Below are 13,793 nucleotides of genomic sequence, written 5' to 3' on the forward strand. Positions count from 1 at the left end.
TTTATTAGATGCCAATATTTGTTGTGAGGGGGTATCCATGAAGTTTTATTGCATTTAGGTAAATGAAAGACAGTGTTGGTGATGAGGTTATGAGATGAACAAGTCTTCAGTAATAAGTGACTGTTTCTGTTATTGTTTCTGACTCCATTTCTTCCAAGGACTCCCTCCCATGTTTGGAAGTCTGTGCCTACTCTGGTGTTAAAGTCACCCAGATTTACAAGCTAGTCCTCTTTCAGCACACTGATGTTAACAGTCTACAAGTCTTCAAAAATTTTTTCTTTGACTTCATCAGAGTTCATCATGGTGGGAGCATCACACTGATGATGGTGACATGGTTTTTTCCTGCAAGTGGAAATCGCATTGTTATGAGCTAGTCATCCACTACCTTTGGGAGTCATACAAGCTTGTTGACTAGATTAATTCTGATTGAGAAACCTACTTCAGATCCATGGCACTCCTCATCATGGTGACCATTCCAGAAAAAAAAAAAGTGTATCCAGTTCCGATTTTGGTAGACTGGTTTTCATTTGCCAACTTTGTTTCACTCAGGGCTATTTGGAAGTGATTCCTGGTAAGTTCTCTCAAAATAAGAGCTGTTTGTCTTTCGAGTCTATTGAATTTCATGTTGTCCATAAGTGTATGTACACATTTCATCTACTAATGGCGAGTGAAATCTTTGCAAAAGTTTTTGTATAACATTAACAACATGGTTAGTTAATCAACCTTGTTGGATGCAGCTCCTCCCAGCAGTTCATAGAGCTAGGACAACCCTAGGAGACCTGCTATGGACAAGGCTATCCACATCCAGAGGAAGAAAAACAAAACAAAACAAAACAAAAAACCCCTACAGAATCTGAATGAATACCACATTCACTTTTTTTTTATTTTTTAGGTTGTTTTTTTTTTTTTTTTTGCAAGGCAATGGAGTTAAGTGGCTTGCCCAAGGCCACACAGCTAGGTAATTATTAAGTGTCTGGGGCCAGATTTGAACTCAGGTCCTCCTGACTCCAGGGCCAGTGCTCTATCCACTGTGCCATCTAGCTGCCCCTACACATTTACTTTTTTAAAGAAGTCTCTTACGTTTTCCTTTCTGGTCATGGTTTTCTTTATTTTCCCTTAATCCTAATTCCTCATACAGAAAACGACTAATACATAAACATGTTAAACACACACACACATACACACACATACAAAGTCTTTGCATATTTTTTTGTGTTTTGACCATAGGATGGGATCCATACTTGCTATGGTAATCAGAACAGGGATGGATTTGGTAAAGCGGACAATTTTGAGGGCACCTTTTTCTAGCCCTTTCTTCATGTATGGTCTTTAAAAAAAAAGACTGCACAGGCATTCAGACATCCAACGAATGCCACTAATGCTTCAGATCTGTGAGAAGATGATGACCCTATGACTTTAGCCACCAGCATGCAGGGTTTTGACTACAATTCTCAGTCTTTCCACACCTGCTGCTTCTTCACCTGCCTGATGCCACAGGACTTGGAGATGGGTAAAATGGTCAAAAGATATGGGTACTGTCTTTGATGTGTGCATAAATTGGACTTAATTGAGATTAGTTGCCAAAAGTCATCAACCTCAATCTCTCTTCCAGAATCACTGAAGTTCAGCACACTGACAAAAGTCAGATTGATTGGCCTGGGATGCAGTGGATGACTTTGGTGTTTTTGATGTCTAACCAAACTCTAAGCCAGGGGTGTCCAACCTTTTAGCTCTTCTGGGCCACGACTCCCAACAAAAACCCCTCAAGGGCAGCATATCCATTCAATACCCATACATGAATATAATGCAACCCAAACCACCAACAGCACAACAACAAATGTGACAAGGGACACTTGAATGCCCCCACCACCACCAGGACAGGTTGGACAAACTTGCTCTAAACCCTCCACACCACCTGCTTCAGCCTCCTTCATGTCCATTGGAACAAATTGTTCTCATCTTTCCATTCTGCAGAAGAATGTCTTCATATTCTTGGAGTAGACATCCCCATAACTCACCAACAGATATGAGGCCTACTGGGTACCCTAAGCCTGATGTGGTCCATCTGCTGAGACTGTTTACCAGGGTGGGGCCTCTGTGTATGTTGCAACTTCTTGGAGCCACAGGTGAGGGTTGGGTGTCAGCTGGGCACCAAAGGTGGATGAATAGCCCTGAATAAGCCTCAGCAGTCTCCACACCAGAGGTGCTAGTCTTCTCTGACACCCATCCTCCCCCAAAAGAGTCAATCTGAGTGGAATTCCTCTCAACTCCATGCAAGCATTCCATCCACAGTGCCATATGATTGCCTGTCAGTGATGACGGCTGCTATCACTCCATCACTTGAAGTTTGGTAAAGCCCTTTAACTCCTTTGTCACAAGAGCCAAGAAGAATAGGCCTGACTAGTGTCATCCCCACTTTACAGATCAATCAATAAGTAAACATTTATTTAGTACCTACAGTATGCCCGGTACCATGTTAAACCCTGGAGATACAAAAAGAGTCAAAAAACATCCTGCCTTCAAGGAACTTATACTCTAATGAGGGAGAAAACATGCAAACAAATATATACAAATCAAGCTATATGATTAATAACGATGATGATAAATACAATGAATAAATTAGGGAAGTCACCAGAACTAAGAGGAGTTGGGAAGGCTTTCTGTAAGGTGGAATTTTATTTGAGACTTAAAGAAAGTAAGATCAGTAGAGAGAACAGAGAAAGCACAGTATTCCAGGTGTGGGGGATAGTCAAAGAAAAAGCAAAAAAACAAACAAACAAAAAACAACCAAAAGAAACAAGAGATGAAGTGCCTTGTTTACGGAACAGTCAGGAGGCCACAGTCACTAGATCAAAGAGTATCTATCAAGAAATAATATGGAAAAAAAAAGAACTCCATAATATAGGGGCGGCTAGGTGGCGCAGTGGATAAAGCACTGGTCCTGGAGTCAGGAGTACCTGGGTTCAAATCTGGTCTCAGACACTTAATAATTGCCTAGCTGTGTGGCCTTGGGCAAGCCACTTAACCCCATTGCCTTGCAAAAAAAAGAACTCCATAAGAAATAAGATGGAATAAGACTGGAAAGGCAGGAGGAACTAGGTTATAAAGGGCTTTGAATACCAAACAGAAAATCTTGTTCCTGGAAGCAGTAGGGAGCTATTGGAGTTTATTGAGTAAAGAGATGACATGATCAGAACTGTGTTTAAGGCAAATCACTTTAGTGACTTATTAAAGGATGGACTAATGTGGGGAGAAATTTGAGGCAAGCAGACCCATCAACAGACTATTGCAGTAGTCCTAACATGAGGTGATAAGAGAGTGGCAGTGCTAGAATTCAAACTCAAGTCTGCACCAGGGTGAGGACAATGTCACAGGAGAGATTGAGAACTATTTGAAAAACGTTGCAAATATGACAACCATAAGTTTTGGAAAAAATCTTGGATATGGGAAAAGAGTCAAAGATAACTTAGATTGGGAGCCTGTGGAACTAGAGAAAAATGGTACCCTCTTTTACTCTAATGGGGAAGGTAGGAGGTAGGGAGTCAGGGGAAACGATGAGCTCCATTTTGAACATATTGAGTTTAAGACGTTTGAGATATCTGAAAGGTAGTTGGAGACTTAATGAGGGGACAGAGGTTCCAAAAGGAAGAGTGACTTGCCCAAGCTCATATAACTCGTAAATATCAGAGATGAGATACAAATATGATGATAAAAATTAAAACAGTACCTGCTCTTGAATAGTTTATGTTTTATTAGCATGAATAATATACTGTGAAAGCAGATGTGGAAACATGCATTTTTAAAATTTTTTTATATTTTATTTTTTCCAATTACATGTAAAAACAATTTTAACATTTATTTTTTAAATTTTGGGGTTCCTGGGGCGACTAGGTGGCATAGTGGATAAAGCACTGGCCTTGGAGTCAGGAGTACCTGGGTTCAAATCTGGTCTCAGACACTTAATAATTACCTAGCTGTGTGGCCTTGGGCAAGCCACTTAACCCCATTTGCCTTGCAAAAACCTAAAATAAAAAAAAATTGGGGGTTCCAAATTCTCTCCCTTCTTCCTCTTTCCTTAAGAAGGCAAGCAATTTGATATAGATTAAGCTTGTAAAGTCATGCAAAATATATTTCCATATTAGCCAAGAGAAAACATAGATCAGAAAGAAAAGTTTAAAAAAGTATGTTTTGATCTGCATTCAAACTATCGGTTCTTTCTATGGATAGCATTTTTCATCATGAGTTTGTTTGGAACTTGGAATTGTATTACTGAGAATAACTAAATCAGTCACAGTTGATCATCATTATAATATTGCTATTGCTGTGTACTGTGTTCTCTTGGTCCTGTTCACTTCAATTTGCATTAGTTTATATAAATCTTCCCAGGTATTTCTGAAATCATTCTGTTTATCATTTCTTATAGAACAATAGTATTCCATCATAATCCTATACCACAACTTGTTCAGCCATTTCCCAATTGATGGGCCTCAGTTTCTAACTCTTTGCCACCACAAAAAGAGTTGCTATATTTTTGTACAGATAGGTCCTTTTCCCTTTTCTTTAACCTCTATGGGATCCAGATCTTGTAGTAGTATTTTTTGTTTGTTTGTTTGTTTGTTTTGTTTTTGCAAGGCAATGGGATTAAGTGACTTGCCCAAGGTCATACAGTTAGGTAATTATTAAGTGTCTAAGGTCACATTTGAACTCATGTCCTTCTGACTTCAGAGCCGGTGCTCTATTCACTGTGCCACCTAGCTGCCCCCATCTTGCAGTAATATTGCTGGATCAAAGGGTACATGCACAATTTGATAGAACTTTGGGTGTAGTTCCAAAATGCTCTCCAGAATGGTTAGACTAGTTCACAGCTCCACCAATAATACTTATGGATGGTTTTAAGGAGTAGGCAAACTGTATATGCAGGAGCCTTCATGTATGATGGTGGAATGGAAGAGTCACTTCTATGGAGTCAGTGGACTTGAGTTTAAATCTTAACACTGCCACTATCTCTGTATTAACCTCTCTGAAACAGTTTTCCTCACCTGTAGAATGGGAACAGATAATGTCCAAGCTTGGCCCCAAAGAAGAACTATTAGAAGATAACTGCCAACTGCACCCTGCCCTTTCTTTGCAGAGGTGGTGTACTGTGATACAGCTGTGCATATAATGTTAAACTTGTTTTTTAGGCTTTTGCAAGGCAAATGGGGTTAAGTGGCTTGCCCAAGACCACACAGCTAGGTCATTATTAAGTGTCTGAGACCGGATTTGAACTCAGGTATTCCTGACTCCAGGGCCGGTGCTCTATCCACTGCACCACCTAGCCGCCCCAACATTAAACTTTTTTGATACATTGGTTAATTTTGCTCAGCTGAGTTTTTCCTCCCCTTTTCTCATCCCCTGTTATAAGGAATGGTCAGAGTGGGATGTGGAAAGGGAAAATGGATATACTGGGGAAAGTACAGGGGACTGTACTTCAAGTCAGGAAAAATCCTGCCTTCAACACATTCTTACTGTGTGATTCTGGATCAGTCACTTAATCTCTCCATGCCTCAGTTTCCACATTTGAAAAATGAAAGCATGGCCTCCATGGCTTCTCAGGACCCTTACTACTCTAAAGCGATGATTCAGAAGAAAAAAAAACCATATATATAAACCAAAACCATTTCTAACCATATATTGCTTCTCCCCACAAAATGAATTTTCTTTATGGCTGGGTTTGTTTTCTTTTTAGAACTGACTCTCCCGTGCTGAGCACAGACTTGGTCCTTAATTAACGCCTGTTCATTGAATTGGCAGGGTCTGAAGCTGCAAGGGGAAGAGAAGAGGGGGAGGCAGCTTAACTCCAGTTTTGTCCTAGATCGATTCCAAAAGGATGAAGTCATTGTGCTCAGAGAGCAGCTGGAGGGCTTGGGAAGGGCCTCCGGGTCCCCCTCCCCTCAGCCCCCAGCCCCCCAGCCCCTTCCCTCACAGCTGGGAATGGGGGGGAGGGGGTCACAAGGGCTTTCCCAAGCCCTCCAGCTGCTCTGGGCTCCATTATTCCGGTTGGGGGACTGACCCAGCCAGGAGCGGAAGGAATGAGCCCCATTTTTCCATCTCTGCAGAGGGCTAAGCCCCCCTGGGCAGGGGGGCTTCCTGTAGCTGCCTCCTAACTAGGCTGAGGTTCCCATACTAAAGAAGAAAGCTAAAGGGTTACACTATTCAGAGCAGGCCCCAAAAGGGAGGAGGGGAGAGGGAGGCAAGCCTGGGGAGGCTCATGTTACAAAGACAGCTGGGAAAAAATGAATTCACACACATTCACCCTCACATGCAGTACTCTCACACACATTCACACCCTCACACACACGTCCTCATACTCACATAACACTCAGGCTCACACACAATCACCCCCCTCTCACACCCTCTCAGATTGACTCACAGATACACACTCGGTGGGCAAAGGGAAACAATGGGGGGCAGCGATTGGCAAACCAGCTCTCCCTACCCCCCTTCAAAGACCTCCCAGAGCTATTTCAAAGCAGCAGGGCTCTATAGGGAGAAGGGGAAGAGACCTAACAAAGGGGAAATACAGAGGGAAACAGTCAAACTGCCCCCAAGGGGAGGGTTGTGGGAAGCCTGAGTACCAGGTTCACAAAAGAAACTCTCTTAAGAGTTTCCAATCCTTCAAGAATTTACCACCTAGCAGAATTTAGTATGTAAAAAAAAAAAACAAAACAACCCCAAAACTGGGAGAATAATCATGATCTCAGATAAAGCTAAAATTAAAAATATATTTAATCAAAAGTGAAAAAGAAACTACACTATGTGCCAGCAATGTTATTCAATATTGTTTTAGACCATTTAAAATATATAGTATAAAGTATAAAACACCTGAGTGCAAAGCATAAACATAAAACACTTTTTGTACAAATAAACTCAAATGTAAATAATTGATGTAATATTTATTTTACATGGGTAGGTAAAACCGATATGGTTTTTAAATGACAATTTTAACACATCTATTTATTTGATGTCATCCCAATTAAATTACTTAAAAATTATTTTGCCGAGTTACAAAAATAAAGTAAATTTGAAAGAATAAAGGGTCAGGAATGGCAAAACAAAAAGGGAAAAGATATAAAGGAAAGAGATTCAGCACTATCAGACTTTAAACTATATTATAAAGTGAGAGCATTGTTGAAGTGCAAAAAAGAATGATTTCCATTATTTTAAATTAAAATTGTCTTATATAAATAAAACCTTTGTATCTAAGACTTGTAGAAATGCAGAAAATTAGGAGACAATTTTTCAGACAATATCTCAGGCTGTGATTGGATTGGAATATTGCTGCAGAATAGGAGATGATGAGTTGGTTGATTTAGAAAAACATGGAAAGACTTGAGCTTATGAAGGAGAAAGATGATGAGTGGAAATATGCATAGCATGGCCATATACAGAAGTGTTTGAGTGCATAGGTGTATATACATATATATACATATATGTGTGTGTATGTTTATATATATCTATGTATATTGTAGCCTTCTTTGGGGGGAGGGGGGGGAGAAAGGGAGAAAAAATAAAGTAAAAAGTACACAGCAGAGAATAAAAGTAAACGTACAAGGAAGCAAAGAAGAGCAATTTTAAAACACTGTTGTAGTATTGATTATATAGACTTTCCTGAAATGGAAATTCATTGCATTATATTATGAATCATCTCATATTTTGCTGCACATGTGAAAATGTATTTTTTCTTATTTTGTATTTACATTTAAAATAAAAAAACAAAGTAAAATTTTAAAAGTGCACAGCAGACAACAAAAGAAAACCAACATGGAAGCAAAGAAAAGCTGGGCAGTTTTGAAAACAATGTGTAGTTTTTTAGGGTTTCTTGAAATGGGAAAGTACTGTTTGATATTGAATCTTCTTTTATGGTTTGCTGTGTACATGGCAATATTTTCTTTTTTCTTTTTCTCATTTTGTATTTAAGTTTAAAATTTTAAAAATTACAAAAAAAAAAGAGTTTACCAATAACTTACCTAATGAGAAGCCTCTAGGATTTGATGAACCTTCCCAGGGAAACATGTTTACCTCTCTATGTCTTTACAAAATAGCTAGTCCCTTATTCCTGGAATGTTCCCTAACCTTTTAGGGAAACTAACATTGAGAAACTAGAATCCCTAGTTTCCTGCAAAATTCAGCTCAAGTACCATCTCCTAAAGGAGAGCTTTCCCAACCATCCCCACCCCTGAAGTCCCTAGTGCCTCTATTTCTAAATTATCTTGGCTTTGCCTTTCTTTGATCATGGTGCTTAGCACAAAATAAACATTTGAGAAACATTCATTGATTTTACAACTATTTGAATTATTCATATCTAAAATACACAATATGTGTAAACATATATGTGTATATATTTAAATGTATATATGTGTGCATATGTGTGTATATATAAATGTATGTGCATATGTGCATGCGTGTGTGTGTGTGTGTGTGTGTGTGTATATACTCCAGAGGCAGCAGGGCATAGGGTTGACAGAGAGTTGAATTCAAAACTATAAAGTCCTGGTTTCAAGTGTGACTCACACTGGTTGTATGACCCTAGAAAGATCACTTAATCTTTCAGTGATCTAGGCAACTCTCTGAGATTCTCCATCAAAGAGAAGTCAGGTGTCCATCTGCATTAGGAAAGGGATTTTCCTTTTCTGGAACATCCCTGTACAAATTAAATCACAGGTCAAGTCCCTATCTTTATATATTTTAATAAACTATATATATGAATATATATGTATATGTATATTTACACAAATATATATACATATATGTTCATATTCTCTCTTCTATTAGAATGTAAAGTCCTTTAGGTCATGGAGCTTTTTCTGACTGAATTCTCAGGTCCCAATGCATAGTAGGCACTTAATAAATGTTTATTGGCTGATTGAACTTCCTCAGAATCATGTCTTGAGGCTTTTCAGCTGCACCCAGTTTCCAGACAGGGTCTGAGGTGGGTTAAAGGAAAGGAAACTTCAGAGAAAAGGACTGAAGCCTCCACATCCCTCCCTCAAATCACAAAGAACTTCTGTGTGCATCAACAGTTAGGCCCCCCTTCCTAATGGCTACTATCCAAAGGAAGGGAGAACAGTCAAAAGATTTGGTCCAACTTCAGCCACTTGGCTATTCTCCCCTGGCTGTGAGCAAAGAAAGCAGGTGTCTTTGTTCAGTGTAGGGCATACAAGGAGTATGTGCAAGAGGCAAGATCTGAAGTCAAATCCAAAGCCTTTACCCTCTGTAAACCACCTTGCTTCCCCGTTTTTTAATACTCATGGTTAAAGTTAGAGTCAACACATGTGGATGGAGAATAAGAAATTCTATCTTCTCTGTTCACTGCATCACCTAGCCATAGTAGATAGCTGGACTTGGAAGCAGGAAAGCCCTGGCTTTGAACCATGCCTCTGACTTTTACTGTATGACCACAGACAAGGTAGCTATCATCTTTGATCCTCGGGTGCTGTAATTGTTGAGTCACGCCCGATTCTTTGTGACCCCATGGACCATAACACATCAGCCCTTCCATCCTCCACTACCTCTGGAAGTCTGACCAAGTTCATGTTTGCTGTTTCCATGACACTCTCTGTCTCACCCTCTGCCATTTCCTTCTCCTTTTGCCTTCAGTCTTTCCCAACATGAAGGTCTTTTCCATTGAGTGCTGTATTCGCATTATGGAGCGAAAGTATTTAAGCTTCAGCTTCAATATTTGACCTTCCAGTCAATAGCCTGACTTAATTTCTTTTAAGTATTGACTGACTTTACTTCCTAACTGTTCAAGGGGCTCTCAAAAGTCCCACAATTCACCATCATTCAAAATTGTCAATTCCAAGATGCTCAGCTTTCTTTATAGTCCAACTCTCACAGTCAAGCATTGCTACTGAAAAAACTATAGTTTTGGCTCAGATTTCTCATCTGTAGAATAGGGGTGATGATAATTGACATTTATATAGTGCTTCAGCAAAGAACTGGAAACAGTGGGAGGTCACAGAATTGGGGATAACAACATATTGTGGGTACATGAACCCAACAGAATACTGTCATGACCAAAGAATCGACCAATAGGAAGAATTCGGAGAAAGAGGGAAAGATTCACATCAGGGGTGGGGAACCTTTTGTCTGCCAAGAATCATTTGGATATTTATAGCATCATTCATCTGCTATATTTGGTCAAACAATTAATTTACCCCCAAAAGCTCTGGATTTATTGAATTTCCAGTCTCCACCTGTGGTTGCCCTTGGGCCAAGTGTTACCTATTCTTCACTTAAATGAAACTGATGCAAGTCAAAGTGAAGCACGTCAAACCATCTATTAGGATGACTACAACAATATAACTGAAAACAACATGAAAAGGCAGCCCAATTCAGATAGAGTGTAAGGTCAGTCTGGGTCCTTGAAAGCAGCTGTTTCCTTCTGTACTATGGAATGTCAGATAGTCAGGAATGATTCCTGAATAAGATGATAGGACCTTAGATTTAGAATTAGAGGTGACCCACTAATTCAACTCCTTCCTAAAGGTATAATTGCCTACCTGATTTTCTTTATTGCAATGAAATAGGGAGAGGGGAGTAAATCAGGAAAGGACTGTGATAGAAAAACAAAATAATAAAACTAGAAAATGTAATATACATTATATATGGAATATATAGCATATAGTAATATAAAGCTCATAGTACAGCTATAATAATCAGCTAGATGGCATAGTTAGAAGTTGGTCCAGCTGTGTGACCCTGAGTAAGTCCCTTTACCCTGCTTGCCTGTTTCCTCTTCTGCAAAAGACAAAGAAATGGCAAATTGCCCCAGTATCTCTACCAAGAAAACCCCAAATGGGGTCACAAAGTCAAACATGATTGAAAAATGACTGAACAATAGATATGAGAGGCAGTGTGGCTGGAGAGCTGGTCAGTGACACACACTGACATATCAAAGTCTCTGTTCTCAGACTAGTCTAGTACAGGACTTGAAGAGAAGATGTTGATCTGTTCAGAGGGACCCTTCATTGATAAAATCACAGGTTTGGTACGTCTAGGCCTCGTTCCCCCTGATTTGGCTAATTTGTTGCTACGTCTCTGGGAACTTCAGAAGGCCGGGCCTCAGAAAGCAGGCAAGCTAACCCAGGACCAGGTCTTTCCTCAGTAAGTTGGATTTACCAGTGTTTCTATGTCACTGAAATCACCTTCATGAAACTTCAAGGCACCATTCCTCTGTAAGCAACAAAAATCAAATTGAAGATGATGTCAACTGTCCAATTTTGTAGAGCCTGGTACCATTTCTTAGGCTGTCTTGGATTCCAACCTGTGAGTCAGCACAAGGAGTCAGAAACTTCCTAGGAGGTGCTATTTGAGAAGTGTTTCCCATTCTAGAATCATAACTGAATCAATAGTCATTACTGGCAGACTATGTTCCAACTACTGCCTTATCCACTCACCATTCCTGTGACTTTCCAAGCCAAAGTATTCCTCCCTGGGCACCAGTTCCTGCTATTACAATGTGAACTCCTTGAGGGCAGGGGTTGCCTTCGCTTGCTATTCCTGGGTACCTTTCTGATCCAAAAGAAATTTATTTAAGAATGTTACTGAATTTCTAGTATTTTTTTCTTTAGCTTCCTAATCAGCAGGTATTGACAAAGCAAGGCTACTCTTTGTACTATTTTTATCTTCTATTATTACTGTCGTACAATTTTGTTCTATTAAATACAAACTGCTGTTATGTGTAGCCAAGGATGGGGCTGGGGGGGGGGGTGTCTACAAAATATAAGCCTTTAATACTTAAAACTTGGTTCTGGGCTTCACCCACCCTGGGTCCATGGGCAGGAGGGGCACTGCAGCTCAGAATTTCTGTGTTCGAGAGATACCCTCCTTCCCCACTCCCAACTCTTTGGATGACTATTACAGGAATTCTCATGGACTCTTGAAAGTCAGGTACTTTGGTTGAAACCATGACCAGGTGGGCACGAACCAACACAACACATAATAAGAAAGCTTTGAAAGCAACATCATGGGAAGACATAAAGAAGGGCTCTATGGAGAGAGGAACCCAAAATCTACAAAAGGATAAACACTTCCATTCCAATGGGCTCTCCCTTAAGAATGATCTACCCTTTGGGGCGGCTAGGTGGCATAGTGGATAAAGCACCGGCCTTAGAGTCAGGAGTACCTGGGTTCAAATCCGGTCTCAGACACTTAATAATTACCTAGCTGTGTGGCCTTGGGCAAGCCACTTAACCCCATTTGCCTTGCTAAAAAAAATCTTATACCAATCAAGATGTAAATGGATTCAGGGAATATCTAAGACAGAATGGGAATATGATGGGAGATAGCCTGGAAATAAGAGAAGAAATAACAACAGCTCTCACAAAAGATAGTCGCCGAGAGGGAAGGAGGTTGAAAAGACAAAAAATAAAGAAAAATGCACAGGTCTGTTATCATTGCAGAAAACCAGGCCATGGAGTTGCAGATTGCCCTGCTGTCCTTGAGAGTCAAGATATGGGCACTGGGATCTGTTACTGCTGTGGTTCCACTGAACATGAAATAACCAAATGCAAAGCCAAAGTAGACCCAACTATGGGAGAATTTCCTTTTGCAAAATGTTTCATTTGTGGAGAGATGGGACATCTGTCTAGATCCTGTCCTGATAATCCTAAAGGACTTTATGCTGAAGGTGGTGGTTGTAGACTTTGTGGTTCTGTGGAACATTTTAAGAAAGATTGTCCTGAAAATCAGAATTCAGATAACAAGGTCACAGTTGGTCACTGGATTGAGGGGATGAGTGCAGATTATGAAGAAATTTGGGAGGCTCCCAAACCACAAAAACCCAAAAAAATTAGTGGCCAAGGTTGTTAACTTTTAATGGTAGAAAGATAACACCTTAGATGTTATAGTTTAAAAACAGTCTAGGGGTGTCTAGGTGGTGCAGTGGATAGAGTACCGGCCTTAATCCAGCCTCAGACATTTAATAATTACTTAGCTGTGTGGCCTTGGGCAAGTCACTTAACCCCATTGCCTTGCAAAAAAAAAGTCTAAATGTTGTCAGAATTCTTTTCTGATGTTTTGTGCACTGAAGAGGAATACCAGCATAAAACACTCAAAAACAACCATTTGAAGCTTAAATTGGGAGTCCTGGGGGAAACCTAATTCTTAACAAAGTAGTATCCGCAAAACATCAATAATATCAAATCATAAATATTTTCTTAAAAATAATAAAATTATTTAAACAGTCCAGAAACAAGACCGTCTGTATATGGAGGTGAGCTTTATATATTTTTATAAAAGTTACATTTATCTAAGTAATTTATTTGAATACAGTGGTATTTTAAGAGCTCGAATTTTCTAGCCTTAAAATTTATTTTGCTTTTGTATATTTAATAAAAATGACTTTACCTGTAAAAAAAAAACCAAAAAACTTCAAACTTGACTTCAGACTTCAAACTTGAAAAGATTGGGAAGCCTCAGTAGCTTCTGTTTCCTAGATCAGGTGGTCGAGTAGCAACTCCTTAGAAACTGGACCCATTCCTGAATTCTATAGAAATAAATAAGTGATGCATCCTCTGTGGTTTTAACACTTCTGGTAGAAAAAGTCATTGAATTCCAGAGTCTGTTTTTTGTACGGGTTTCTGCTCAGAAAGGAACTTATGTCTCCCGTGTATGTACAGGAAAAGAGTCACATCCATAGACTTGTTACAACTGGTTACAACTTTCACTGTGATTTAGGTGGCTATACCTCATGACACATCAAAGTTTTTCCAAAGACTTTTATTTTGTATTAAGTTCAAAGGCAAAAA

General features: G+C 39.6%; 1 pseudogene; it reads left to right on the forward strand.

Moving 5' to 3' along the window:
- The first annotated feature begins 12,258 nt into the window (after positions 1-12,258).
- On the forward strand, positions 12,259-13,019 carry LOC141498616 (zinc finger CCHC domain-containing protein 9 pseudogene; annotated as a pseudogene).
- Positions 13,020-13,793: the final 774 nt, after the last annotated feature.

The sequence above is a fragment of the Macrotis lagotis genome, chromosome X, assembly GCF_037893015.1.
Source record: "Macrotis lagotis isolate mMagLag1 chromosome X, bilby.v1.9.chrom.fasta, whole genome shotgun sequence".
Lineage (NCBI taxonomy): Eukaryota > Metazoa > Chordata > Mammalia > Peramelemorphia > Peramelidae > Macrotis > Macrotis lagotis.